Below are 27,382 nucleotides of genomic sequence, written 5' to 3'. Positions count from 1 at the left end.
GCAGGATTTTTCTTGGCCTCTTCACTGGACTTGTAGAAGGAGTGCCCCATCTGCTCAGCTCATCATGCTCAACCCCTTGCAGGAGAGAGCACGTGAGTGAGCAAGTACGGGATCCAGCTGGCCACTCTGGGCACCGACAGAGGAGCAAGCTCCGTGCAGGGCCCATGGCTAGACCAGGTATATCAACTTGAGGGGAATGTGTCAGCACCCAGGTGAGGGTGACCATGAACCCTAAGCCCCAGACAGCGTGTTACAGTGCTCTCTTAGTTCTGTCATCCGTGGACAACAATGTTAGCAGCTCAGCTGGTCCCTGGCGGTGGTGCCCTCTGCTGGTGAGGGCAAAGGGTCATTGTGACAGCCTTTCTGAGTACCTGCAGTCAATAGGTCCCAAGCTCTTATCTGGTGTCCAAGAAGAATGGGGTCGCACAGACAGTTGAAGGGTGGTGAAGGCAGAGAATTTTACTGAGCTATGAAAACAGGAGGGGAGCTAAAGAGAGGACAGGTCTTCTTCCCCAAAGTCAGATGAGTCTGGGTTCTTACAGGCACAGGATGGGGAGTGCACGCTGACTGGTTTGTGAGTATGCAAAAAAGGTTAAGATGAAGACACCACTCAAAAATGGGCATGACAGTATAGAAAACCAATTAAGGAAGGGTAGGTATATGTAAAATAGGTGAAGGGTGAGGATCAATCAGAGGAAAGAGTGCCAAACAGGAAGACCAGTTCTCAATCCACTCCAGGAATTTAACTTGTAGCTTGGCTTTCATACTTTAAACTGTCTTGAGCTTGGAGATGGGGTTTCACTGGGGACCTGCCCCTATCTGCCTAGGCATTTGGCTGCCTCCTGTCACCATCACCAAGACAGCAAGACCAACTACTCCTCTTCCTCCTCCTCCTCAGCCTACTCAATGTGAAGACGATAAGGATGAAGACGTTTATGTGGATCCACTTCCACTCAATGAATAGTAAATATATTTTCTCTTCTTTATGACTTTCTTTTCTTTTCTTTTTTTCTTTCCTTTTCTTTCTTTTTTTTTTTTGAGATAGAGTCTCGCTCTGTCGCCCAGGCTGGAGTGCAGTGGCACAATTTCGGCTCACTGTAAGCTCTGCCTTGTGGGTTCACGCCATTCTCCACCTCAACCTCCTGGGTAGCTGGGACTACAGGCGCTTGCCACCATGCCCAGCTAATTTGTTTGTATTTTTAGTAGAGATGGGGTTTCACCGTGTTAGCCAGGATGGTCTTGACCTCCTGATCTCGTGATCCGCCTGCCTCGGCCTCCCAAAGTGCTGGGATTACAGGCGTGAGCCACCGTGCCCGGCCCCTTTATAACTTTCTTAATAATATTTCTTTGTTCTGGCTTACTTTATTTTATGAATACAGTATGTAATACATAGAACATATAAAACATGTGTTAGTCTACTGTTTATGTTATTAGTAAGGCTTCCTGTCAACAGCAGGGTATTAGTAGTTAAGTTTTTGAGGAGTCAAAAATTACAAATGGATTTGACTGCACAGGAGGTCAGTGCCCCTAACTCCCATATTGGTCAACTTTATTTTATTCATTTACATGTATTGCTATTTTTATCTTTTAGCTTTTACCCTTTAGAAAAAATTTTACTATTTTTTTGGATAGAGATTTGACAATCGTAATAAAAAGAATGTCCCAGATATAGCTCTAGTACAAAAAGCTGATCGTGCACCTTTCTACTACTCAACAAAAGCAAAAAAAAAAAAAAAAAAAAAAAAAAAAAAAAAAAAAAAATCACTCCAAAAAATTGCAAGAAAGGTATCTTCCCTTTCTCCATCCTCCTCTACCTTCCCCAGCCCCTGTTTTATTTGACTTAACAAAATGTCCTCCAGGCTCATTCATCTTGTCACAAATGACAGTATTTCCTTTTTTTTTTTTTTTTTAAGTTTAATAGTATTCCATTGTGTATATGTACTACATTTTAAAATCCACTCATCTTTGATGAACATTTAGATTGTTTCCACATCTTGGCTGTCATGAATAATGCTGCAATAAACATGGGAGTGCAGACATCCCTTTAGCATACTGATTTTTTTATTTTTTTATTTTTTATTTTTATTTTTATTTATTTATTTTTTTTTAGCATACTGATTTGATTTCCTTTGGTAGATACCAAGTAGTGGCATTGCTGGATCATAAGGTATCAGATAAGCGGAATAAGTTCTGGTGTTCTGTTGCACAGCAAGCTTACTAAGGTTAATAATGTATTATATATTTCAAAATACATAAAACAGGATTTTAAATGTTCTTACCACAAAGAAATGATAAATATTTGAGGTTATAGGTATGCTACTCATTCTAATTTGGTCATTCCACAATGTGTACAAGTATCAAAATACCACTTTATACTATAAGTACATACAATTATTATTTGTCAATTAAAAATAAAACACAGCTTAAAAAAGAACTGCAAGAAAACCTTACAAACTATTTGAAAAGAGGAATAATTTGCATATTTGCATTTCTCTCTCTTTTTTAATGCAGATGTACATGATCGCGAATCACTTTTTTTACTTACAGAAGAGAGAAGCATTAGCTTGTGCTTTTGGAAATAATCCACAAAGATTTCAGGAAGAAATCAGATTTAGGAAATATCTCCAAGTCTGTAAGAATCGAATTCAAGATTCAAGCGAGTGCTTCTCTTTTAAAGTTTTTTTTTTTAAGTTTCTTATCACTATGCCAAGATGAGCATAATTGATTTTCCAAGAGAAGATTCTAACTTTCTACCCCCAAGATAATTTGAAATGTTCTATGTCAGAACTTCAAGACAAAACTTCATTGTCTTTGACAGAACTTCAAATTGTTTCCTCTATCATGATAGCTCATCACCTGCTTTTGTGTTATGAGAGTTGAAGTGTTTTACCATCAGATTGTTCTGCTTAAATTCCTCTTCTAGCCTAAAATTTCCTAAACATAAAATTCATGTAGCATAACATTATGCTTCGTTGAACCCATTGTATGTTTTTTTTTTTTTCTTCTGAGTCAGGTCAAAGAAAAATAGTGAAGAAATAAACTTTAATGATCATACTTTTTTATAGAGAATCAGATTTAAATGCTCACATATTTTTAAAAGAGGTGTTTCATTCTTACAGGTGTCTTCAATATATTTCATCTGAATAGCTAAAGGAACATTAAGTTCAGAATCTCTTCTGCTTTACTGCTTAATAATATTTAATATGATCCTTGATGCTGAATATGTGTTTTAAAATGCTACTACAGGAATTAAGAAAACAGCAATGCATGAGGTGCTGAGTCACTAATGGCATAGCTAGAGCATGTTACTTGATTTTTCTGGAATCATCTTTACTTGCAAGTAAGAGTTTCAGGCAGTGACTTCTGAGGTTTCTAATGGGTCTAAATTGTAAAATTTAAATGAGTCCCATTTCTGCAAAGTGCCAGAGTCTCAACTGGTTATAAAATGTAAGTCATTGTGGATTATGGGTCAAAGTAAGGGTGACTTCAGGTGTTGGGGCTATCCTCCAAGGAAGTTTAAATAAGATACATCTTCATCTGCATTGCACCCAAATCTGGGGATAATTCTGATGTGGGGCTGTTGGAATAATCAGAGAAAGAATGTCCAAGTATGTGGTGGGGATGGCTCTACTCTGTTGCGGGGTGGCAGAGGCTCCAGCTTTTATTACTGGTGATGTAGTGATGGAAAGGAAAACTCAGAAAAGGGAGACAGTGAATGAAGGCAGCCCATGTCATCTTGGGCTGGTGTCAGGGAGTCTGCAGGATGCAGAAAATTTGTCTTTCTATCCCAGGTGATTAATGGATGTCTTACATTTGCAAAAGAACTTTCAGGAAAATTTCAGTATTTTGAGTTTCTGATTGGTCCAATTGGCTCAGATTGGGTTAGATTCTACCCTAATATTTTTGTTTTGCTTTGACTTTTGGAACACATTAAGAAATTGATTAAAATTAGTACATGGGATTGTTTCAGTATTCACTTTTCAATATTTTAATAATTCTATATTCTAAGTAGAAAAATAAATCAAGTGAATGACAGGAGATATTTTTTCCCTTGCGGCCTCCAATTGGCCACGCTCAAATTTTCTCATAATTCCAAATAAAAGCATCCTTAATATGTGAAAAACAATAACTAGCCCCAAATGGAGACAGCTGTCTAGACCCGAACATGTTAACTTACATTGACCTGCATTTCAGACGCCAGTATAGACAGTTGTTATTGTTCCTGGTGAAAGATGAGGGCCCCTCTTCCCTGCCCAGCATGGAGAGGAATGAACAGGCTGGAAACACAGGTTTATGGGAATTTTGTGAGCCTCTGATCTCAGCCCTTAGATACTTTCGATAGGAGCATTGATCCCAGGCTGGGGGTGCGCAGTCAGCAGAGCAGCAATAGCACTTCCCCGACGGGCAGGCACAGAGCAGGTAGGTCTCACTGCAGCATCTCCTTCCTGGTCTCTTGGGGCAACAGGCAGTAGCAGCAAGTAGGCTGAGATAGTGCTTCTCAGGCAATGTAAAGTTTAAAAAGCCTTTTCCCAGGGGCACTGCTTCTCGTTTTTATTATGATAATGGTGATTACCATAATAGTGTTGTGGCATCCGTAATTTCAAAGCCTTTTTGGCATTCAACTTGAGGGCACAGTTAAAATTCATCTTGATAAGTGTTGCCAATGTGTAGTTATGGAAAATGGGAGGGGGGAAATGGACATTGTAGTTGGAAAAGAAAAATAGGAAAAAAAAATAGTCCTTTGTCTTCTCTAAATCATTGATGACAAGAAGGCAAGCAAGAAGTCTGTGTTCATAAATCTCCAGGCCAGAGATGGGAGGAAATTCAGGGCCCTCAGAAATGATTAAAATGTATTTTCTGGAATGCTACCCTAACTTATAAAAGATGACAGAGGTTTTAGAATGTGAATGGAATGATTTTCTTCTCCAAGGCCATGATCATAAGGTGGAGATAGTGTGTGTGTGCATGTGTATGTGTGCGTGTGCATGCAAGTGCAACATGTATGTGTATGTTGAAGATGGTGGTGTTACAGAGCCTGTCAGAGCTTCCGCAGGGCCGAAACAAGAAGCCAGAAAAAGCAAGAGCAATTGTAACATCAGACAAAGAAGTCGTGCAAACGGTAGAGACAAGAATCACAACAGGAAATTTAAAGATTTCCCCAATTAAAGCAGTCTTTCCTTCTTGGTTAAAAAATACTATTTTTCCCCTCTACACTTTTTGATCATCCTTGAGATTTTAGAGAAAGAATAAAAATATTGATTATTTTTAGGTTCGTTTGTATGTATGATCAAAAAGAAAATGTTTTCTTTCATAAAATGTTTAACACATGCATTAATAATTTAAATCCATTTCTAGGGTATGCTTCATTTAGAAATTAATTGAGAAAAAAGAGATCTCAAAAGGGAATTCTCTATAAGCTCTGATAGACTTTACATGTAAAAATGATTTTCTTTTTTACCTTGCTGGAAGCATACACAGCTCTAAACTAAGTGTCTCTGGCATTTATTCCACTGTGTACATCGAACTACAAAAAAACAACAACATTACATTGATATCATTGAAGACTGGCTGACTCCTTGAGGGAGTAAAACATGTACTTTTAAGAAAACACAAAACAATGGGAATTTCAGCACTACAATGGCAGCTTACACATTATGTTGGAAAATATATGATTTTGATACATATTTTAATTCTTTCAAGTGGTTACAGATACAATGATAGGAATTGCACAGACAAAAATTATCAGCATTTCATAGAGTTTCATGCATCTATGGAAGGAAGTATTTAACTTGGTTAAACTTGGAATTAACTGAATTGTTTATGTACTGATTTTAACAGACTGAAGAAGTCAATGGCCTTTAATCTAACAGAATTTGCTGCATCAGGAACCAGGATAGCTCTAAAAAAATCACTTTGTAAAGTGGGCCTGCTCATGCTCTCTACCTCCTGTTACAGATGCCACTCCAACAAACAAATACTGTTAAAAGTGAACATTTTTAGTTAAGCTAGGATTCCGTATCCTTAATTCTAAATATGTTTATATTGTCATGTCTTGATCCATAAGCTTGAGATACAGGCTATCAACTTCCAGCTTTCCTAGCTGCCTGACATCATTCCCTCTTTCCTCCAAAAATCCTCACAATTTAGCTACATCAATAATTTTAGTAACTCTTTAGTTATTGGTAGAGCTTTAAATTTTGGCCAGTACCCAAATCCATATAGACATCTGAAGTGGGGGCTTCTGACGCTCCCTTTTCAGAAGACATGGATATCAATGCCTCTACTCTATGTTCCCTTTCCCTGACCTCCTGCCAATCCCACTTAAAAACTGTATTGTCTCCCTGTTTACTTGAATACTGTCAATGATGATACAGCATTTATGTGTATTTTGGGAACTATATTTTCTCTGCTTAATATATATAGGTTAATTCTATGTATTTTTAAAAATCTGTAATCTTGTTTAACATTAGCATTATAAATACTACTTACTGCTGCATCAGACAATATATTTGATTATGTGTGTGTGTGTGTGTGTGTGTGTGTGTGTGTGTGTGTGGAGAATGTATTTTATATTCCTGGGTTCATACATGTTTTCCTTTACTTTTTGGTTTTCTTGTTTTGTTTTGTTTCTGGCATGTGCCTCTAGATATGATCTGTTTCCTTGTATGTCAATATCCTTCCATGTCTTCTCATTACATGCTAAGGTATAAGGAGTTATTTTTTAAAATAAACAAAAGCTCTTCCTCCTGGAGACCACTGCTTTCTGCTCCAGTCAGAACTGTTTGGCAGTGATTTAGCATCCCAGAATTTTCCTCCACTACTCTAATATGTTTAAGAGTTCTTAGATTATGGGGCTTCCTTTTTCCCAGTATACTCATTTTACTGAAGCATGTATTTATAAAGGATTAATGGAAAGTGTTTTAGCTTCCTATCATTGCATAACAAGCGACCTGCACATTTTAGCTGGTTAAACCAACATGCATTTATCTCACACAGCTTCAGAGGGTTTGGAAAATGGGAGTAGCCTAGCTGGGTTGTTGTGGCACAGAGTGTCTGATGGGGTTGCACTAACGCGGGTAGCGAGGGCTGTGGTTATCTGAAGGATTGACTGGGATATAGGGTCCATGTCTGAGAGGGCTCACTCATGGGTAAGATAACTGGAGACCTCAGTCCCTGGCTGGCTGGCCGCAGAAGGCTTTATTTCTTCACTATGAGGGCCCTCCACATAGCTGCCTCATGTCCTGGCATTTGGCGTCTCTCTAAGCAAGGGCTCCAAGACAATCAAAAAGTCCAAGATGGAAGATGTAGTTCCTCTACATGACCTATATGCAGAATTCACACACCATCGCCTCTACCTTGACTCATTATGAGTATCTAAGTCCATCACGTACTCAAGGTGAGGGGAACTAGGGTCTACTTTTTGAAGAAAGAAGTATCAGTGAGGTTGGGTATAGAGGCTCATGCTTGTAATCAGAGCGCTTTGGGAGACCAAGATGGGAGGATAGCTTGAGGCCATGAGTTTGAGGCCAGCCTTGGCAACACAGTGAGATCCTACAGTCCCAGCTACTCAAGAGGCTTAGACAGGAGGATCACCAGAGCCCAGGAGTTTGAGGCTGCAGTGAGCTATGATTACACCACTGCACTCTAGCCTGGGCAATAGAGTGAGACTTTGTTTCCACTAAAAAAAAAAAAAAGAAGTCTCAGTGAATCTGTGAACATAATTTTAAAGCCACCACAGAACTCATTATTCTTTCCTTGTTCTTAATAAGGAGCTTCAGTGGGTGTCACATTATAATTCAAATACCATTTTTCATTCAGAACATTTTAGGTATTAATCCATTTTGTTTTGTGATACAGTCTTGCCTATGAAAAGCTCAGCTTTTGTTTACTCTTGTAAGGAGTAAGGATTTTTGTTTTCTTCTGTTTTGTTCTCTTCTTGTCTAGATTTAAAACATATACAGACATACACACAAAAATACCACACATACACGCGACACACACACATATAAAATTCTCTCTATATATATATCTTTCGTGTGTGAAATTTCTGAGTACTAAGGATGAAGAAAGCATACATTTATCTTCATTATTCATGACTAAGCACCTAAGTTAAGTGTTTTATTCCTTGTGCTCAAAACTCAATGGGTTTTCAGGCTGAAGATGTATCTCTGCAGTGTATGTATGTATATGTACATATATATACACACACACATATATAGGCAATTCTCATTATTCATAGAAGTCATGTTCTATTGTACACTCTCATATATATCACATATTCTCTCTATCTATATAGATAGATAGAATATATATATATATAGATCTCTATCTATCTATCTATCTATCTATCTATCTATCTATATAGATAGAGAGAGAGAGAGAGAGGTAATTCTCATTATTCACAATAGTCATGTTCTATTAAAGTCTCTGCAAACACTGAATTTGCAAATACTAAACTGCACCTGCAAGGGAAAATGCAGGGTTAGGTTCCCGCCAGCCTCTGGTCACAATACGTTCATCAACCAATCAATGCATAATTTTGTTTTATGTGTAGTTCTATATAAAGACATCTTAGTTAATATATATTGCTGATCCATTAACATTGAACTCATGGCCAACAGCTCACTATAACTCATGCCTCAACAAAGCCCATAGAATGCTTGTATTTCTTTCATAAGAACATCACTGCCTTCTGGTGCTTAGAGACCCTAGACAGCACTTCAACAATGCACTTGAGAGTGAAATCACTGAAATTAAGGGAAAAAATTTGAAAATGTGGCAGAAAATAAACTGCAAAAAAAAGAACAGTTGTTTACAGTCTGAAAGCTGAAATGAGGCAGATGATCACCCTGTTCAACCTCAGCTGGAAATGTGTGTGCTGGTGGCTCAAACTTTTTACCACTGTGTGCATGTCCATAAATGATCTTGAAAGTACTCCAAGGATTGATTTTCATGTTTACTGACAAATAGGTGAATTTACAAATAAGAAAGTCATGAATAATGAAGACAAATGTATGCTTTCTTCATTCTTAGTGCTCAGAAACTTCACAACAGTGCACCTTAGTTAAGTGTTTTATTCCTTGTGCTCAACACTCAATGGGTTTTCAGGTTGAAGATGTATCTCTGCAGTTCTCAGACGATTCTCTGCATCATTTCTTTGCCATTTCCACCTCTCTGCCTTCTCTGATCATTCTTTTGGGAGCATGTATTAGTCATGTTTTAGCCAGTTAAAAGAGAGTAGTGGTAAAGGGAAGAGGGAAATGTTTATGAAAGATTTAGAATCAGGAGGAAATAGCAAAGATGCTACATGAAGGACATGGTAATAGGAGATTTTTCAAGAATAAGGTAATCACCATATCATTTATTAAAAATAACGTTTGGATTTGGAAGCAACCTAAGTGTCTATCAACAGATGAATGGATAAAGAAAATGTAGTACTTACATACAATGGAGTATTATTCAGCCATAAAAGGAACATCACACATATACACACAACACACACACACACACACACACACACACACACACACACACACCAGCCTCTGGTCACAATATGTATCATCAACACATGTGTGTGTGTTTTTCACCCATTTTCCCAAATGTCTTCCCGTCTTGAGGACATGGGTGGAGGATAATGTTCTACTTTCATGGGTACAAGGGTTGTTGTGCCTGGGAACTTATTGCAAGTAGAAAATGAAAACTATGAACATCTACTTGAAGAATGTATTTGTCACCAAAGCGGGATTCCTGACAGAGTTTGCTTTTACTTCCCCTGGCTTCCTCCTATATGGTGGAAGGAGCAGAGAGCCTAAGTCAACATAACAAATGCATAAACACATTTGGTTTCCATGACTTTAATATGTGAGGATAATTAAGCCTAGACAGAGAATTGAATTTCAGAGTACGGAAGTCCTGATAGTAAGTTCCTCTCATAATTAGCTGACACACATTCATTTTCCCTTACTTTCAGTTTATAAGGATATCGTTTCTCTTATTTTTCATTGTTTTGTCTTTATGGCTTCATTTTTTAAAAATTAAGCTTTATCATAAGGAAATTGTTGTTCTGTGCCTTTTTCTGCCTGGACGAACAGCAGAGAAATCATGACTGCATTAGCCTGGGGGAAAACAGTACCGCTAATATGGAAGAAAGTAAATACCCAGCTGTGAGAAGCTGTAAGCTTGTCTGGCTGTGTCGAAGAGTAAAATGAAGGTAAACTCATCAGTACTTTTTTAAATGAAAATTCCTAGGGTCTGCAAACTTCCATATAATAATCATTTTGGACACGAAAATCATTCTATTCTAACAGACTAATCTGTTGGAAGGGATAATTATTTTTTGTCTATTTTTACTTTAATCACTTTTTGGAGGAAAATAAATTGATTAATACTTTAAAAGACATCCATTTCCCCCATTATGGATCTCTGGCACAGAAGATTGAGTTAGTGATACCCCACACTTTTCAGTTATGGTGCATCATCACAGTTGGTCCATGTGATGGGCCCATTTTCCATCCAGACTCCCCTTCCTGCCTCACTGGAAACTACGTAATACACTTATTATGAGATATTTGCTTATCTGACCTTATGAAATGTGCATTGTTTTATGTGTGTGCCTCATATTTACCTAAATAATATTGGCATATGTCCCATTATGTGTTCATCTTTTCACTCCAAACAATGCTTTTGATTTTTAATCCATGTTTAATTTTCAATCCATTAAAGAAAATGCGTATTAGTTATCTATTACCACCAATTTGTGGAGTCACAAATTGCCACCAATTAAGTGGCTTAAAATGATGATCCCAACATCTGCCCTATAGTTGTCCAGCCAAGAATGGTGATTTCTTCCTGAAATTACAATCTTTTTGTTACTTTGGTGTTTTTGTTTTGCTCTTTTTCAGTTCTTTCATGATTTTGATAGCTGCAAGAAACTGGATCCCACTAACAATTCAAGGGAGCTCAGAAGTGGGTCCTTCCCTGGCCAAGCCTTCAGATGAGAAACAGTCCTGCCTGACTCCTTAATGCTAGCCTTGTGAGACTGTGCAGAGGATCCAGCCAAGCCATGTCCTGACCCATGAAAGCTTCGAGATGATACATACATTTTAAGTGGCTAAGTTTGTGGCAATTTGTTACACAGCAATAGGTAGCCAATATTATCCCCAGTAATGGGTTTGTCACTGCACAAAGCCTACCCTTTGTTACCAAGACAAAGAAGCTCTTTGCTTCTCTTGTCCTTGGCTGCTCTCTGACCCCTTGACTTCTGAAATACAGGCTCAGCATCTCTTTGCGGTTGATGTTAAGCTTTACAGCTCTGGGTTCAGGATGTTAAACTGTTTTGATTAATCCTGGATTCAAATCAGTGACCTTGGGCAACTTGCTGCTATTGTTTCTTCTTGCATAGAATGAGGATTATATACTACCCATCCCATATTTATCTAAAAAGGATTAAGTAAGTTAATTCCTGGACATGTTCAGAGTATCACCTAGCACTTAAGTGCTCACAGAATATTACTATTAAGTTACTGCTGCTTACCTACATTTTATAAAAGGATTTTCTGTGCTATAGAGAGCACATGGTTCTTAGCAGATGAATATACAAATTAACAAGAATAAGTTAAAAGATATAGCAGACTTCATACCAATTAGAAGATCAACTGAAGGAAACTAAAGGAACATGCAACCTATTCCATTTTTGGACACAAAGGATGATTGTATTTTGTTTCCACCTGATTTCTTTATTTTTGTTTATTTCTTCTTCTTAACTTTTATTTTAGGTTCTTGGAGTACATGTGCAGGTTTTTTATATATATAAATTGCATGATATGGGGTTTGGTGTACAAATTATTTTGTCACCCAGACAATAAGCATAGCATCTGATAGGTGGTTTTCCAGTCCTCACCCTCCTCCCACCCTCCACCCTCAAGTAGGCACTGGCGTCTATTGTTCCTTTCTTTGTGCCCATGTGTACTCAGTGTTTAGCTCTGACTTATAAGTGAGAACATGTGATAATTGATTTTTTGTTCTTCATATCAAATCTATTTGAATATTAGGTTTCTTCATGTTTAATATTAGGTCTCTGTAGCCTCAAGTTTCATCAAGCAGAATATTCTCCTAGCCCTGGGGACAGAACAGAGATCTATAGCCATTCACCAGTCAATGATGGACTACATATACGATGGTGGTCCTATAATATTATAATAAAGCTAAAAAATTCATATCGCCTAGTAACATTGTAGCTGTCATAATATCATAGGGCAATTATTTTACTTTTTAAGAATCTTAGTGTAGCATTAGTGTACAGTGTTTATAAGTGCTACAGTTGCACAGTAATGTCCTAGGCCTTCACATTCACTCAACCACTCATTCACTGACTCCACCCAGACAATTTTCAATCCTACAAGTGCCATTCATGGTAAATGCCCTATACAGGCATACCATATTTTTGTATTACTGTACCTTTCTATGTTTGTATTAGTCAGTTTTCATGCTGCTGATAAAGACATACCCGAGACTGGATAATTTATAAAGAAAAAGAGGTTTAATGGACTCCTGGTTCCACATGGCTGGGGAGGCCTCACAATCATGGCATAAGACCAAGGGATGTCTTATATGGCTGCAGGCAAGAGAGAATTTGTGCAGGGAAACTCCCCCTTATAAAACCATTAGATCTCATGAGACTTATTCACTATCAGGAGAACAGCACAGGAAAGACCTGCCCCCATGATTCAATTACCTCCCACCAAGTCCCTCCCACAATACACGGGAATTGTGGGAGCTACAATTCAAGATGAGATTTGGGTGGGAACACAAACTATATTAATGTTTATATATGTTTAGATACACAAATACTTACCATTGTGTTATAATTGCCTACACTACTCAGTACAGTAAGATGCTGTGCAGGTTTGTAGCCTAGGAGCCCTAGGCTCTGCCATACAGCCTAATTGTGTAGTAGACTGTACCATCTAGGTTGGCATCATCTAATGATGCATTTCCCACAATAAATCTCTGTCATTAAGGGACACATGACTGTACAGGCAGAAATTTCAAGTTCAACCTTTTTGGTCACTTCAAGTTACTTTAGTGGAAAACGTTCATTTTATTGCAAAAGCTTAAAACTACCTTGCAATGCAAAACTTGCAAGCAGTGGAATATGGCCAGTTGGAATTCCCCCCTGAATTATGTGGATTTACAAAGTTGTGTTTATCCAAATAAAAAATAGCTGCATATGTAGCACATTTCACTTAGTGACTGGGGACAAGAAAGATCATCTTTTGTCTTTCTCAACTCCTGGCGCCATGAAACCTTCTTCATCTTTATCTTTCGAAAACTTTGCTCAAACAGTAGCCACCTTCTACTGCTCTGACTTTTGGGGATGATGAGCTCACCCTGTACTTCCAATAAACACATGAGTTTTTCATGAGTTTTCCAGTTCTCTAATCTCTCCAGGAATCATGCCTCAAGGCCTTCTTCCCCACATAAACACACAACACATTCCGTTTAATAGGCAGTTTTGAACAGGATTAAAATTTTCTGACATAACAAGACTAACCTTGTAATGAAGTAGGATGACAGCAGAAACTTATGACGGTGGTTTTCTATTTTGAAATTTATGAGGAACACGATGGGAGGGAAGAGTCATAGCATGGCATACGACGAAGATGCAAAATGTGGATCTATCAGGGGTTGGGGGGAATGTTTATTGTTTTAAGGAGAAATAATGGTATAATTTGGGGGACAGATAACTGTGGCCCTTGGGCCAAATATGACCCACCACCTAGTTTTGTAAACAAAATTTATTGGAGCATAAGCACACCTATTCTTTTACTTTTTTTTTTTTTTTTTCTTTAGATGGAGTCTCCCTCTGTTGCCCAGGCTGGAGTGCAGTGGTGTGATCTTGGCTCACTGCAACCTCTGCCTCCTGGGTTCAAGCGGTTCTGCTGCCTCAGCCTCCCTGAGTAGCTTGGACTACAGGCACATGCCACCAGGCCCAGCTAATTTTTTTTTGTATTTTTAGTAGTGACGCTGTTTCACCATGTTGGCCAGGCTGGTCTCAAACTCTTGACCTCAAGTGATCCGCCTGCCTTGGCCTCCCAAAGTGCTGGGATTACAGGGGTGAGCCACCATGCCTGGCCTATTTATTTACATATTACATATCATATCTCCAACTGTTTCCCTCCTACAACAGCTGAGTTGAGCAGTTGAAATGGAGACCTTATGGTTCACAGAGCCAAATATAGTTACGACCTGGCCCTTTACCAAAAAAGCACACTGATCCCTGCACAGCAGGTAGGTAACACTGGTTTTGGAACCAATGAAAGATCCAAATTCCAGCTAGTAATTGCATGCTGTACTTTTGATATTGTTGATTGGATTCATATTGGTAGAGCTAGATTTAGCCCATGGCATCAATGTTGTCCATCAAATGACAATTATTTTCTCATTCCTTATGTAAATAATTTGTTAAAGAAGCAAAACATTTTGTTTTCACATCTCCCATTTTTAATAAGTGTTATTTCAGAGAAAAGTGCACAGCAAAATCTGTTATCAGTCAGTGCATTTCTGTGTGGCTCAACTACATAGTTTTAACATAATATTCACCAAGTAAAGGCTCTGCTGAACATTTCCCAGCTATGATTTTGTTTCATATTTTATGCCATCAGGAGACATATACATTTTCTGATAATTTTTGGAGAAGAAAGTTTATTTCAAATGAGATCACCAAAATAGATTAAGATACAATGGACCTGCACGTTATGCACATGTACCCTAGAACTTAAAGTATAATAAAAAAAAAATATATATATATATATAGATAAATACATGAATAAAATAAAGAGATACTATGGAAGAGCAAAAAAAAAAAAAAAAAAAAAGATACAATGGAAAGCCAACTTGGATAACCTACTATTAATATCTTCAGGTGAATGGGATGCAGAGAATAATGCCATGGTTAGTGTATCCTGTGAATTTTATCTTTGAAGTTATATAATAAAGTAAAATTAAATAGAATAAAGGTGGCAGTGTTTCTTGGAACAAAGGGAAATTACAAAGAGAAAACTACTAAATCACCACAAAATAAATTGGCAAGGAAAAACAAACACGAAATAAATATGTGTCAAGTACTGAATTTGACTTTTATTTTATACTACCCCAGGCATCAGAAACTGTGAAGAACCACATGTTCTTTTTTAAACAAATTTTTTGGGGTATATAGTAGGTGTATACATTTATGGGGTACATAAGATTTTTGATACAGGCATTGATATGGCTTGGCTGTGACCCCAAATCTCATCTTGAATTGTAGCTCCTATAAGTCCCACTTGTGGGAAGGACCCAGTGGGAGATGAATGAATCATGGTGGTGGTTCCCCCTACTGTTCTTATGGTAATGAGTAAATTTCATGAGAGCTGATGGTTTTATAAGGGGAAACCCCCTTTGCTTGGTTCTCATTCTCTCTCTTGCCTGCTGCCATGTAAGATGTGCCTTTCACCTTCCACCATGTTTGTGAGGCCTCCCCAACCAGGTAGAACTGTGAATCCATTAAACCTCTTTTCCTTATAAGTTACCCAGTCTCGGGTATGTCTTTATCAGCAGCATGAAAATGGACTAACACAGGTGTGCAACACGAAGTAAGCACATCAGGAAAAATAGGGTATCCATCCCCTCAAGCATTTATCCCTTGAGTTACAAACAATCCAATTACACACTTTTGGTTATTTTAAAATATAAAATTATTATTGACTGTAGTCAACATGCTTTGCTATCAAATAGCAGGTCTTATTCATTCTTTCTTTTTATGTACCCATTAACCATCCCCATCTCCAGGCCTCCACTACCCTTTCTAAATTCTGGTAACCTTCCTTCTACTCTCTATGTCTATGAATTCAATTGTTTTGATTTATAGTTCCCATAAATAAGTGAGAACATGAAATGTTTGTCTTTCTGTGCCTGGCTTATTTCAATTAGTGTAATGACCTCCAGTTCCATCCATGTTGTTGCAAATCATTGGATCTCATTTTTTTTTATGGCTGACTAGTATTTCACTGTGTATATGTACCACATTTTCTTTATCCATTCATCTGTTGATGGACGCTGAGGTTGCTTCCAAATGGTAGCTATTGTAAACAGTGCTGCAACAAACATGGGAGTGCAGATATCTCTTCTATACACTGACTTCTCTTTTGAGGGGTATATTCCCAGCAGAGGGATTGCTGGATTGTATGCTAGTTCAATTTTTAGCTTTTTGATGAACCTCCAAACTGTTCTCCATAGTGGTTTTACTAATTTACATTCCCACCAACAGTGTAGGAGGGTTCCCTTTTTTCCACATCCTCACCAGTGTCTGTTATTGCCTGTCTTTTGGCTTATAACTACCTGTTCTTTTAAAAGTGTTCCTGGGGCATCTCAGGTTGCTAAGCCAGGCAAGTGGATGCTCTAAATACTTGAAAATCTGCCTGAGCATGGGGCAGGGAAGGCCAAATGAGATATATTATTTTGTACTTTATGAGTACTCTCTCTCTCTATATATATATATAGTATTTTGTACTTTACGAGTATTATTTGTGCACAGGTGAACTTTAGTATTTGTGAACTATGCATGACTGTATAGTACAGTTAATGAATTATCTGCAAAAACAAAAAAATAATAAAAAAAGCAGTCTTGCATAAACTCAATCCAAAAACATCTGTGATTGTCACTCACCCTTGCCCTTTGTGATTTCTCTTGGGCTCCTGTGTCTGCACGTCCACACCCAGAAGATGGCCCCATCTTTGGGGCCATCTCTAGCACACTTCACAAAGTCACCTCTAGCATTATGGATGGAATCCAGCTGTTTCTCCTAGCTCACTCTTCTTCAGTTCTCATCTGTCACATTTAATGTTGTTTCTGGTTCCATCTGTACACCTTTAATGATATTCATTTGTGTAAGCCTCATCTTTGTGGTCAATGAAAGGGGGCATTTCTCCAGCACTGCCATGCAAAAATCTCAAAGAATGCATGCTGTGAAGAATTGCCAGCACCAAGGACATAGAGTTTATTCTCAGTATCTAGCCAGTAAAAGTGTGGAGTTCTAGAGTTTCCTTTCCAATGGGATGCCAGTCTGAAGTTGCCTCCTGGGCAGTCTGGGAGTCACTGTGAGGGATTTTCTCAAGCTTGGCTGGAGCCCTGCCCCGATAGAGAGCCAACATGACCACCCGTGCAGGTGACGCCATCTCTGGCCCATTGGGAAACCTCTAGTTGGGCCAAATAAATGTCATTCTACTAAAAATCCATTTGGATGATTGAGTTGCAACAAAGGGGTGGCTATGAGAGCCAGAGCAGATGTATTGATCAGGAACATGTTCTCATCTTAATGATCTCAGAGTTTGAACGTAACCAGAATGTATTTGAGTGAGCATGTCTGTATGAAGACATTAATCTTGGCTTCAGTCTTGCATATGTAAAATTGCTCTCGGGATGAATAGGCTAGGCTGTTTGTGTGCCAGACTCTTCAACTGGGATGAAGATACAAAAGATCATTGTTGGATGAGAAGAGGAGGTTCCCAGAATGTTAACTTTCCAAAGTAAGGGAGAAAAAAAGGATAATTCTATTGATGCCAGAATACCTGAATAATAGAAAAATGAAAAAGACTTAGTAGCAGTTTACATCTATGTATTTTTAGGTCAATAACCAAGACTAGTGGAAGAGCCTTTTCCTGCAAATGAAAATGTTCCTCTTTCAATAGTTACTTGGAAGAAGAGTTCTCAAATTAGCAGAGAATCTGCTGATGGAAACTATTTGCAATTTGGAGGCAACACCCTTGGCCATAAACATTTAAGAGATTAAAAAATAAAATAACAGTAAGAACACACATGCAAGCGTGCACATACACAGACACACACACACACACACACACACACACACCACCATGCAGGTGACTCCATCTCTGGCCCATTGGGAGACCTCTAGTTGGGCCGAATAAATAAATTAGCAGGCTTGTTTTAGGAATATAGATGAGTGGACCTTTTCTCACGGAGATCCAGATTCACAAACGGAGCCTATTAATCTACATGTTCCTGCTTTTTCACAATTTATTATTTCATATTAAACTCTGTGTTATTCTATTTCCCCAAGGAAAGAAGTGGCTAAAAAAAGTCTAATTTTAAGGAGCTATAAACAAGTTGTTTGCTCATTAAAAAAAGCAAAACTATAATAAAACTTATATTTATCCCATCAACAGTTAGACTTGGCAGGTTGCTCATTAGAACAATTTAAAGCAGCTTCTGTCTAATTCGACTTTTACGTTTAGACATACGGTCAAGCTGCAGTGATTCAGTTCTATAAAACACACTTTCAATTAGGTCTGTTTGAGCTTGGCCTCTCCCATGCCACGATCTCAGACAAACCTGGTTTGATTTATGAGGACTCTGAAGACAGCATATTCAGGGTCCGCCAAGTGCTCCCTTCTGTTGTGCCTTGCGCAGATCTTGTTGCTGTGTTGCGGCCCTCCTGGCCTCACTCTCAGTCCTGGGAGGCATTCTCCAAGGATGAGGTGGGTGACAGCGGTTTGGCTCTTCTGTCTGCATTTCTTGTTTTTCTCTTTTTCATCACACACAAAAAAGAAACCACTTTTTACTTGAAAGTAAAATATCTTTTCCTCTAAAGAAAATGTCTGTTTTAAATCGTTATAGATTGGCCCATCTATAACAACTCATTTATATCTCCTTAAAATTAGACATTTTTGTAGCCTTTTTCTTTTCTTTTTTTTTTTTTTTTTTTTGAGACGGAGTCTCGCTCTGTCGCCCAGCCCAGGCTGGAGTGCAGTGGCGCGATCTCGGCTCACTGCAAGCTCCGCCTCCCGGGTTCTCGCCATTCTCCTGCCTCAGCCTCCCGAGTAGCTGGGACTACAGGCGCCCACAACCGCGCCCAGCTAATTTTTTGTATTTTTAGTAGAGACGGGGTTTCACCGTGGTCTCGATCTCCTGACCTTGTGATCCGCCCGTCTCGGCCTCCCAAAGTGCTGGGATTACAGGCGTGAGCCACCGCGCCCGGCCAGCCTTTTTATTTTCTTACAGAGATAGAACAACACAGAGTTTAATATGAAATAACAAATTGTATAAAAGCAGGAACACACGCAAATCCTCTTCCTCTGATTCATCTTACTCTATCCGACCTCCTCAGATAAGAGTCATAGACTTGCTGTCAGTATCTGGATCTCCATGAGAAAAGATCCATGCTTCCATATTCCCAAAATAATCCTGTGAATTCAAGAAGTGATTCCCCACAATGAAGCTTTGTGGTAGATTCCAAATGGAATAAGCTTATGAAACACCTCAGATGGCATACAGCATGTTGCAACAGAGATCAAGAAACAGAAATAAGGGCAAATGATTTCTCCTCTTGTTATTGGAATGAATGATGCAATGGGTGATAGTCTACTACTCAGTGTGCAACAACTCTGCAGCAGCTACACAAATTCCACCACACCATAAATCACAGCAAAAGAATGTCTGCTTCCTGGATCTTGGATAACCTGCTGTGTTTACAGAGGAGAAAAAGAACACATATCTAAGAGAACCAGTTTCATTTCAGAGAACCATATCTAGGATGAAAGCCCGGCATGAAGTCATGATGTCTTCATTTAGCTACATCCTTAAACTCATCTCTCCTTTATGCTACAGCTGGGAAAGCTGAGCAGTGAACCAAATTCAACCCATTACTTTCTCTGGGGTTCTGCAGGCTACCAAAATCATAAACTTATTTCTTTCAAAATAAGCAAGTAATCTTATGCACAGAAGAAAATTGCACCCGGCTGCATAATCAATAAACTCAATAATTAGAGTCACGTCAAGAAACAGAACAAAGCAAAACATTCCAGGAACACACAGAAAGGAAAGGAGCTTCTTGGAGGAGATGTACTCAGAGAAAGACTCAGGGTTTCACTCTTTGAAGCAATCTGAAGATCCCTGAAGAAAGTGCTCCCCAAATATCCCCCGGTAGGATGCCTGAAATTTCATGCTCAGATATCCTTCCTTCCTTTGGAATGGGGGTCTCTCAGACGCAGTTCTGCATACATTGGAACATATTGGCTTTTGGAAGAAGCAATGCAGTAAATAGTAATAACCTCTGTGCAGAAGTTTAAAGGATGTTTTGCAAATGACAGATAAATGGTGGTTCTGAGAGAACAAGTCTTATTTAGGATAGGGAATGAAGGCTGGGTACTGCCTGCCCGAGGTAGCTGACTTGATTAGAGAACCTGGCTGAAAGGCATTGGGTTCTTGAGCAGATGCTGGCTAGAAGAAAAAAAAAATGTATGGATCCAGAGTTCTAGGATCAGAGAAGCCAGACTTTACGGTCTTATTTATGCCCTGTAGTGGTAGTACTGGCCATTTCAGGATAGAAACCTAAACTGTTTTGCTTGATGAACAGAACACTTTTATTTTCACTCAAAAAGACTCAGTGATATGTTAGATTCAACAATTTAAAAGAGAAGTTTACTTAGCTGTGGCAAACTTGAGCTATTTTATTACACCAATTTATAATTTCTTGGCCCTGTGGGCTTAAATGTTTCCAGGTGGCATAATGAACATTTTTAAAAGCTAAATTTATAATGAAGTCATTTGGCCTAAATAATTATATGGAAGAGAGTGAAAAACTTTATACATCAAAGTGGTATTTTTTTTCTCATAGCTAATATTTTATATAATGCAGAGTTAAGTACGTTTTGCTAAACCTCAGAGTGAAACACAGACCTTGGCAACATATAGTACCATGAGGTTAAATAGGGGCTGAAGACAGAAGTCTCTAACTATTCCTATATTCATAAAAAGAATTTCTGGACACATCATTTTATTACTTAGAATAAAGATGGCACATCATGTCCTGTGACAACCTCCCAATCACCTACCTGTGGCCCATAAAGAAGAATACAAATTCAAGAGAATTTGATCAAAAATAGTGAATGTTTGCTTATAATAGGTTATCATCCAAATAGAAGACTTATGCCATTAAGGGTGAAAGTGAGGGCTCCCTGTATTTCATGTAGGGAAGGGGCAGTTCAAAAGAGCCATTCCCAGGGATCGAGCATGACAGATAGGCATGTTACTTAGCTGAATGCTTACTGATTTGTAGAACTTGACTTACTTTCCTGCCTTTTGGGTGTGGCCATATGTTTTGGAACATTCTTGGAGGGCCTTGCATACGTCCCTGAGAGTTTGAGGGTCTATATGAAGAAAGTGAGTGGTATCTACTGACGGACTGCAAAATCCTCCAGCTGGGGGCAGTGGCTCACACCTGCAATCCCAGTACTTTGGAAGGCTGAGATAGGCGGATCACTTGAGCCTGGGAGTTCAAGACCAGCCTGGGCAACGTGGTGAAACTCCATCTCTACAAAAAATAGAAAAATTAGCCAGGCATGGTGTCCTGCACCTGTAGTCCTAGCTACTCAGGAGGCTGAGGCAGGAGGATCACTTGAGCCTGGGAGGTGGAGGTTACAGTGAGCCGTGATTGCGCCACTGCACTCCAGCCTGGGCTACGGTGAGAGACCCCATCTCAAAGAAAAAAAAATAAAATTCCGAGGGCCCGAGAAGCTTGGAATAGCCAAAAGCAAGGAGAGGGTGCATGGTGTGCGGTGGGGGAGGGGAGTGTCTATATCCCTTCACCCTCCACTTGATGTGATAAGAGCATGTTTTTCTTTACTTTTCTCTGATTTCTTTTCTCTGATTCCTTCCTTCCTTCCTTCCTTCCTTCCTTCCTTCCTTCCTTCCTTCCTCTTTTCTTTTCTTTTCTTTTCTTTTCTTTCCTTTCCTTTTCTTCTCTTTTTTTTTCTTTGTTGGAGGAGTCTCGCTTTGTCACCCAGGCTGGCGTACAGTGGCACAATCTCGACTCACTGCAACCTCACCTCCCGGGTTCAAGAGATTTTCCTGCCTCAGCCTTCTGAGTAGCTGGGACTACAAGTGCCCACCACCATGCCTGGCTAATTTTTTTATTTTTTGTAGAGATGGGGTTTTGCCACATTGGCCAGGTTGGTCTTAAACTCCTGACGTCAAGTGATCTGCCTGCTTCGGCCACCCAAAGTGCTGGGGTTACAGGCGTGAGTCATCCACCATGCCCTACCAGAATATGTTTTTCCTTAGTTACATGGACAATAAAAAAGGTGGAGGTCTCTCTTAAAGTTAGCATGCTCAAATTAGTATGTAAAAGTGGTACAGCCCTGAAGAACTTCAGCCGTAGGAGCCCAGGCCTGTAATTCTTGGGGAAGGAGGTTGGAAGGTCAGAGGGAGGCAATCTAGAGAACACTGTTGTAGCAGGCAGCTGTGCAATGCTCAGCACCCCGTGGGCCTCCCAAAGAGCTCTTGGGCCAACCCATGGAAAGACCAACGTTCCACCCTCATACACATACCATAGAGTCCACACTGAAAGCCAACCAGCCTTAGCCAAGGGAACCCTGAAATATTAATAATAAGACTAGTTCAGACAACGAACTCTCCTTTCTTTTTTTTGCCCCAAATCTGGAAGAGGCAAAGTGGGAAAAGGAGGCAGAGGAAAGAGTGGAACCATCTCTTTTCTTCTACATGTCCCTAAGCCTCAGCTTGGGGTAAAAAGAGAAGCTCAGTATTGGATCCAAATTTGAAATCAAAATTTAAATTGATTTTAATACAAGAAAATAAGACTTAATTACAACAAGGAGACTTTCCCTCATCGTTGGAAATGTCTGGAAAGCTATGGGAGGTGGTCAAGACATCTCTGGGAGTTGGAAAAAGATCCCTAAGATGCAGTATGTTTGAGGGCAGTGTTAAAGAAAAATAAAGCCTTCTCGTCTGTGTTGGTCACTTAGTTCAGAATTGTGAAATTCACTAGATCCATTTTTATTCGAGTAGATCCTCGGGTACATTTTTTCTCTCTGGTATCTCCATTAGTCCAACTTCTCCAAGCAGCCAGAGTTCTCATTTCACTTCCCTTCTGTGCAATTTCAAGCCTTACAACATCCGCTAAGATACAGAAGAAAGAACCTCTTTGTTTTTTTTTTTTCATTATTGTCTTCCAAGGAGGGTTTTGAGATCATTTTTTCCTAATCAAGCCAACATAAAGTTTTGATATCACAGATATACATCTGTTTATGTACTGTACTGTATCTTACTTGATATTATAAATATAGTACGATATTTTTTGCCACTTCCCACCGAGAGCATTTTTTGAGAATGCATGCCTTTGGTAATTCACTTACTCCATCTGCCTCAGGTAAAATAACGAAGTGAGTGGAGTCAATTGTTTTCCATATTACATATGGAGGAACTCTTATGGCACAGAGAGTTGTTCCCATGAACACCCAGGGGGTAAGGGTGAGAAGGGGGTGGGCACCAGTGCGAATGCCATATTGCTGTCACCCAGAAGGACCACCATCCACACTGGGTTCTACATGAATGCCATGGAGTAGTCCTTCTAATGCAGCCTGAACAGCTGTTTTAATATATCTCTGTATTAGGGTTCTGTGCAATATGACAGTTCATAAAAATGGTTTAGTGAAAAAAAGGGAAAAATCTTCTTGTATCCGTGCACCTGAATGTCCCCCACATTTTCAGATTCTAGCTTTGTGGTTAATAATGCCATAATGAATACTGGAATTTTAACAGAAAGGTGACTATGTACTCAGGAAAACTCAAATATTTGTGGAATTCCAGCAAAGCGGGAAAATGTATTTTTGTGGGATTTTCCTCTGTGTCTTTCAAATCAACCCACTGACAGTTTGCTGATAAGATCTACTCCATTAGTTCATGGGACAGTCCTGCCAGTGATATATGTTTATAGCTTTATATTTTTTAGGAAAAAACTGAAACCTATAATTTGTAGGTATTTTGTACCTCATGACATTTTATTCAATGCATCATAAGAGGGCTCATTGAAATTAAAATACTACCACTATAAAATCTGATTATGATATATTTGGGTCTCATTTCATGGTGAGAAAAATTTTATACAAGAGGTCAATACCATATTAACTTTTATCACTTTTTCAGTTTGTATGGTTTGCAGCATGATAGTACAATCAATCACACCATTAGGTTTGACACAAAACCAATAGAACTGTACACACAGATACATGCTACAAGCCCAACTTAAATTCTCACCCTGTTGTGAGGAGGTGTTAAATAGGGAGAGATCTATTCCCTCATTAATGTATGAAATATTATGGGGAAACAGGAAAGAGTGGTTAATTCAGCCTAAGAGGTTCTAGCGACAGGATCAGGTGACTTTTGAGCTGAGTTTTGTAGATTCTTGGTAAGAAGGGAATGGAATAATATTCCAGATGCAGGAAATAACTCAAATAAAATGTCCCAGGAGTCTTATAGTGTATGGTATTTCCATCTAGTTCTTGGATTCTTTGGGAAAACTGATATGATGCATGGTAAGAAAGAGGCGGAGATGAAAGCAGGGTCATAGAGACAAGAAACCACTACTAGGTTTCTTATTAGTGGTTTCTTGTAAGACTTCTTATATGATGCTGTGTTTTAGATTTACCCTGTATATGATGGTGAGGCCCTGGGAGTTTTAAGCAGGAAAGAGAGGTGTTGTCAAAACACAGAGTGTATAAACAGTAGAAAAATCAGTAATCTGATGGGACTAACACTAGGTTTGGCTAGTCTTATGTCCCGGAATCAGTATTATTCAGAAGTTCTTGCTACAGAATTGAATTAGCCGATTTCCATGTAAAACAATATGATTTAGTTCTGCTCATAATAAAGCCATTTGAAATTGTTCAGATATTTAAGTATTTTTGGAGCATTGATACATACATATTTACACATCTATATAGATGTAAGTATAAATCAATATATGGAGGATATCTGTATCTCTACCTATGATTGAAAAGTAACGATATTATGCTATTTTTATTTATGGATAAATGTCTTTGGGTGAGAGATTTCAAGTTCAGAATTAACCTATATAATATTTTAATCCCAAACAAGAACAGTGAAATGTAAAAATATCATGGCATAGAATCTTCAGGAGAATAGCTTCAGACATAGTCCTGAAGAGATTTCAAAATGGCAGAATGGAAAATAAAATAAAATAAAATAAAAAAGATCAAGCAAGCTACACATCTCAGGTCAGACAGCTGTCAAGTGTATTCTCTGTTGAATCAAGTTCTGGACTGAATCCACATGAATGGAATGAAGTAATGAGCTGTAAACTTATTTTGTTATGATGAGACAGAGAGAAAGAGAAGTTTTGCTCTAGAGTTTGTGCCAGAGTTTTGATTTTAATAAACAAAGTGTGGTATATGAGCTCTGCTACACGCATGTCAGGACATTGCCTTTAATACATACTGTCCCAAAACACATATCTCATTATTTTTGTAAATCCGATTTCAGCATGAATACTGCACTCTGTGTTGAAAAGTTCCTAGTATTTGTGCTATCATTGCTGATAACTATGCATTTATTTCATGCTTTTATAATAATGCCATATTAAAGTATCCATGTGCACATTTTCAAATTGCAGGCATGATCCGGGCCTGGCGGGGTCGGGTTGAGAGAGAATGCCTCTTGAGTAGGGAATCCTACAAGCTCTATTACTTGGATGATTACCAAAACCATCAACTTAGTTATCTTTAAAATTATACTTTCTTTGCTGAAATAGAGATTTTTTATTTCTTTGAGATATACAGCAAGCCAAAACTTATAGTTCTTCCAATATGAAAAATGGTTCTTTGAGATTCTTAAAATCAGACTGATTTTTGAAGTGGCTCTTCTTCAACAAAATAATACGCAGGGGAACAAAAGCAAAGTTTACACATAAAGATATTGATATTTCAGAGAATGAATTTTTGTTTTATGGGAAGATTCACAACAGGATCACTTGAAATGCTGAGCCCTCCCAGTTGCCCATACAAAGGGAAAGAGTTAAAATTCAAGATTTGGGAATCATCCATTATCAAGCAAATAACATCAATATATCAACTCATTTACGTTTAAACTCTGATGCCTCCGGTGTTTCTCCTTGTTAGGGTTTGTCCACATTGACTGAGAAGGAGTATTAGAAGACATTGCCCATAGCTGCCTGTGGCCCTCTGAAGGCCACTCGAGTGAATCTGTTTCAAAGACACTCAGCACAGGCTGAATGAATGTTTTGATGAAATAGCTTGTAGAGTGGAAGCAGTTCCAAATGGAACATCTCTTCTATACCTCACCTTTCCCAGAGGTTACTGGCTAGAGTTTGGACATGGATTTATGCTGGATGATTTCATGCACTGGAGTTGCCTGCCCCATCATTGTTAAGCAGGAGTGACAAATCTCCAGAGATGATTAAGCCAGGAATGTATGCTCGTAGTATAAGACTGGATACTATTCCTCGCTCAACTTATAGACATAACATTTAACGTAGGGAAATGCCAAGGGTGATCTAATTTGAGCTGGACTTGGCTGATGTTCCATGTATATAATAGCTATAATAAGCAGTTCATGACTGGAAGAAAAATCAAATAAAAAATGTATCTCATGGATATTGCTAAATGAAAAAACAAGCTGCAAGTCATAGTGCTATTGTTATGAAAATAAGACTAGGAAATCTAGAAAAGCATTTACACAGCTCACTAATGGTAGAGAGCAGATTATCAGAATGAGGTAGGGTAGAGAATGTACTTTATATTATCATGCTTTATTTGTGTCTTTCCTTTAAAAAAAAACAAAACAAAACAGGCACACACTATGTTTGTAATCTAATTTATATGTTAAAGAGGCTCTATGATGTACTTTCTGTTCCTGACCTTACTCAAATTTTCCTATTACAACCACTATGTCATCTTTCCTCAAATACAGAGAAACTTAGTCTTTCATCACTAAAGGACAAATTATTGATTAGAAATGATTTGCTTTTACTGAGTCAGATAAACTTGCCTTTAATACATAAATGTGTTCTTTAGAATGACTTTTTAGAATTCATTTTTTTATCATGCTTAATGTAGATGATAGATAAGATGGAATGAGACATAGAAAGTGTAAGAAAGAGAAGGAAGGAAAGGGAAGGAAAGGAAAGGGAAAGAGGAAGAGGAAAAGAAAAGGAAAAGGAAAGGAAAGGGAAAAGGAAAGGGGGAGAGAGGGAGGAAGGAAAGAAAGGAAGGGAGGGAGGGAGGCAGAGAAGGAGGAAGGAAGTGGGAGAGGGAGGGAGGCAGGGAGGAAGGAAGGAAGGAAGGAAGGAAGGAAGGAAGGAAGGAAGGAAGGAAGGAAGGAAGGAAGAAAAGAAGGAAAGAAGTTAGTTATCTTATTCTGGGCCTCTCCCAAAAGCAAAGCCTCAAACAAGAACTTTGTGTACATGGTTTATTCCGATGCTGATCTCAGAAATCAGGGGTAAGGAATGGAAGAGTTTGGGCACACAAGGTCAGTGCTCTCCTATCTGCTTAG

General features: G+C 38.7%; 1 long non-coding RNA gene across 1 annotated transcript in view; it reads right to left on the bottom strand.

The window, feature by feature from the left end:
- The window catches only part of LOC114674912 (uncharacterized), a 463,867-nt gene that overhangs the window by 72,269 nt on the left and 364,216 nt on the right, over positions 1-27,382 (bottom strand). The gene's annotated exons all lie outside the window — the stretch shown is intronic.

Source organism: Macaca mulatta, chromosome X (assembly GCF_049350105.2).
Source record: "Macaca mulatta isolate MMU2019108-1 chromosome X, T2T-MMU8v2.0, whole genome shotgun sequence".
Lineage (NCBI taxonomy): Eukaryota > Metazoa > Chordata > Mammalia > Primates > Cercopithecidae > Macaca > Macaca mulatta.
This window is presented reverse-complemented; position numbering and strand designations above follow the sequence as displayed.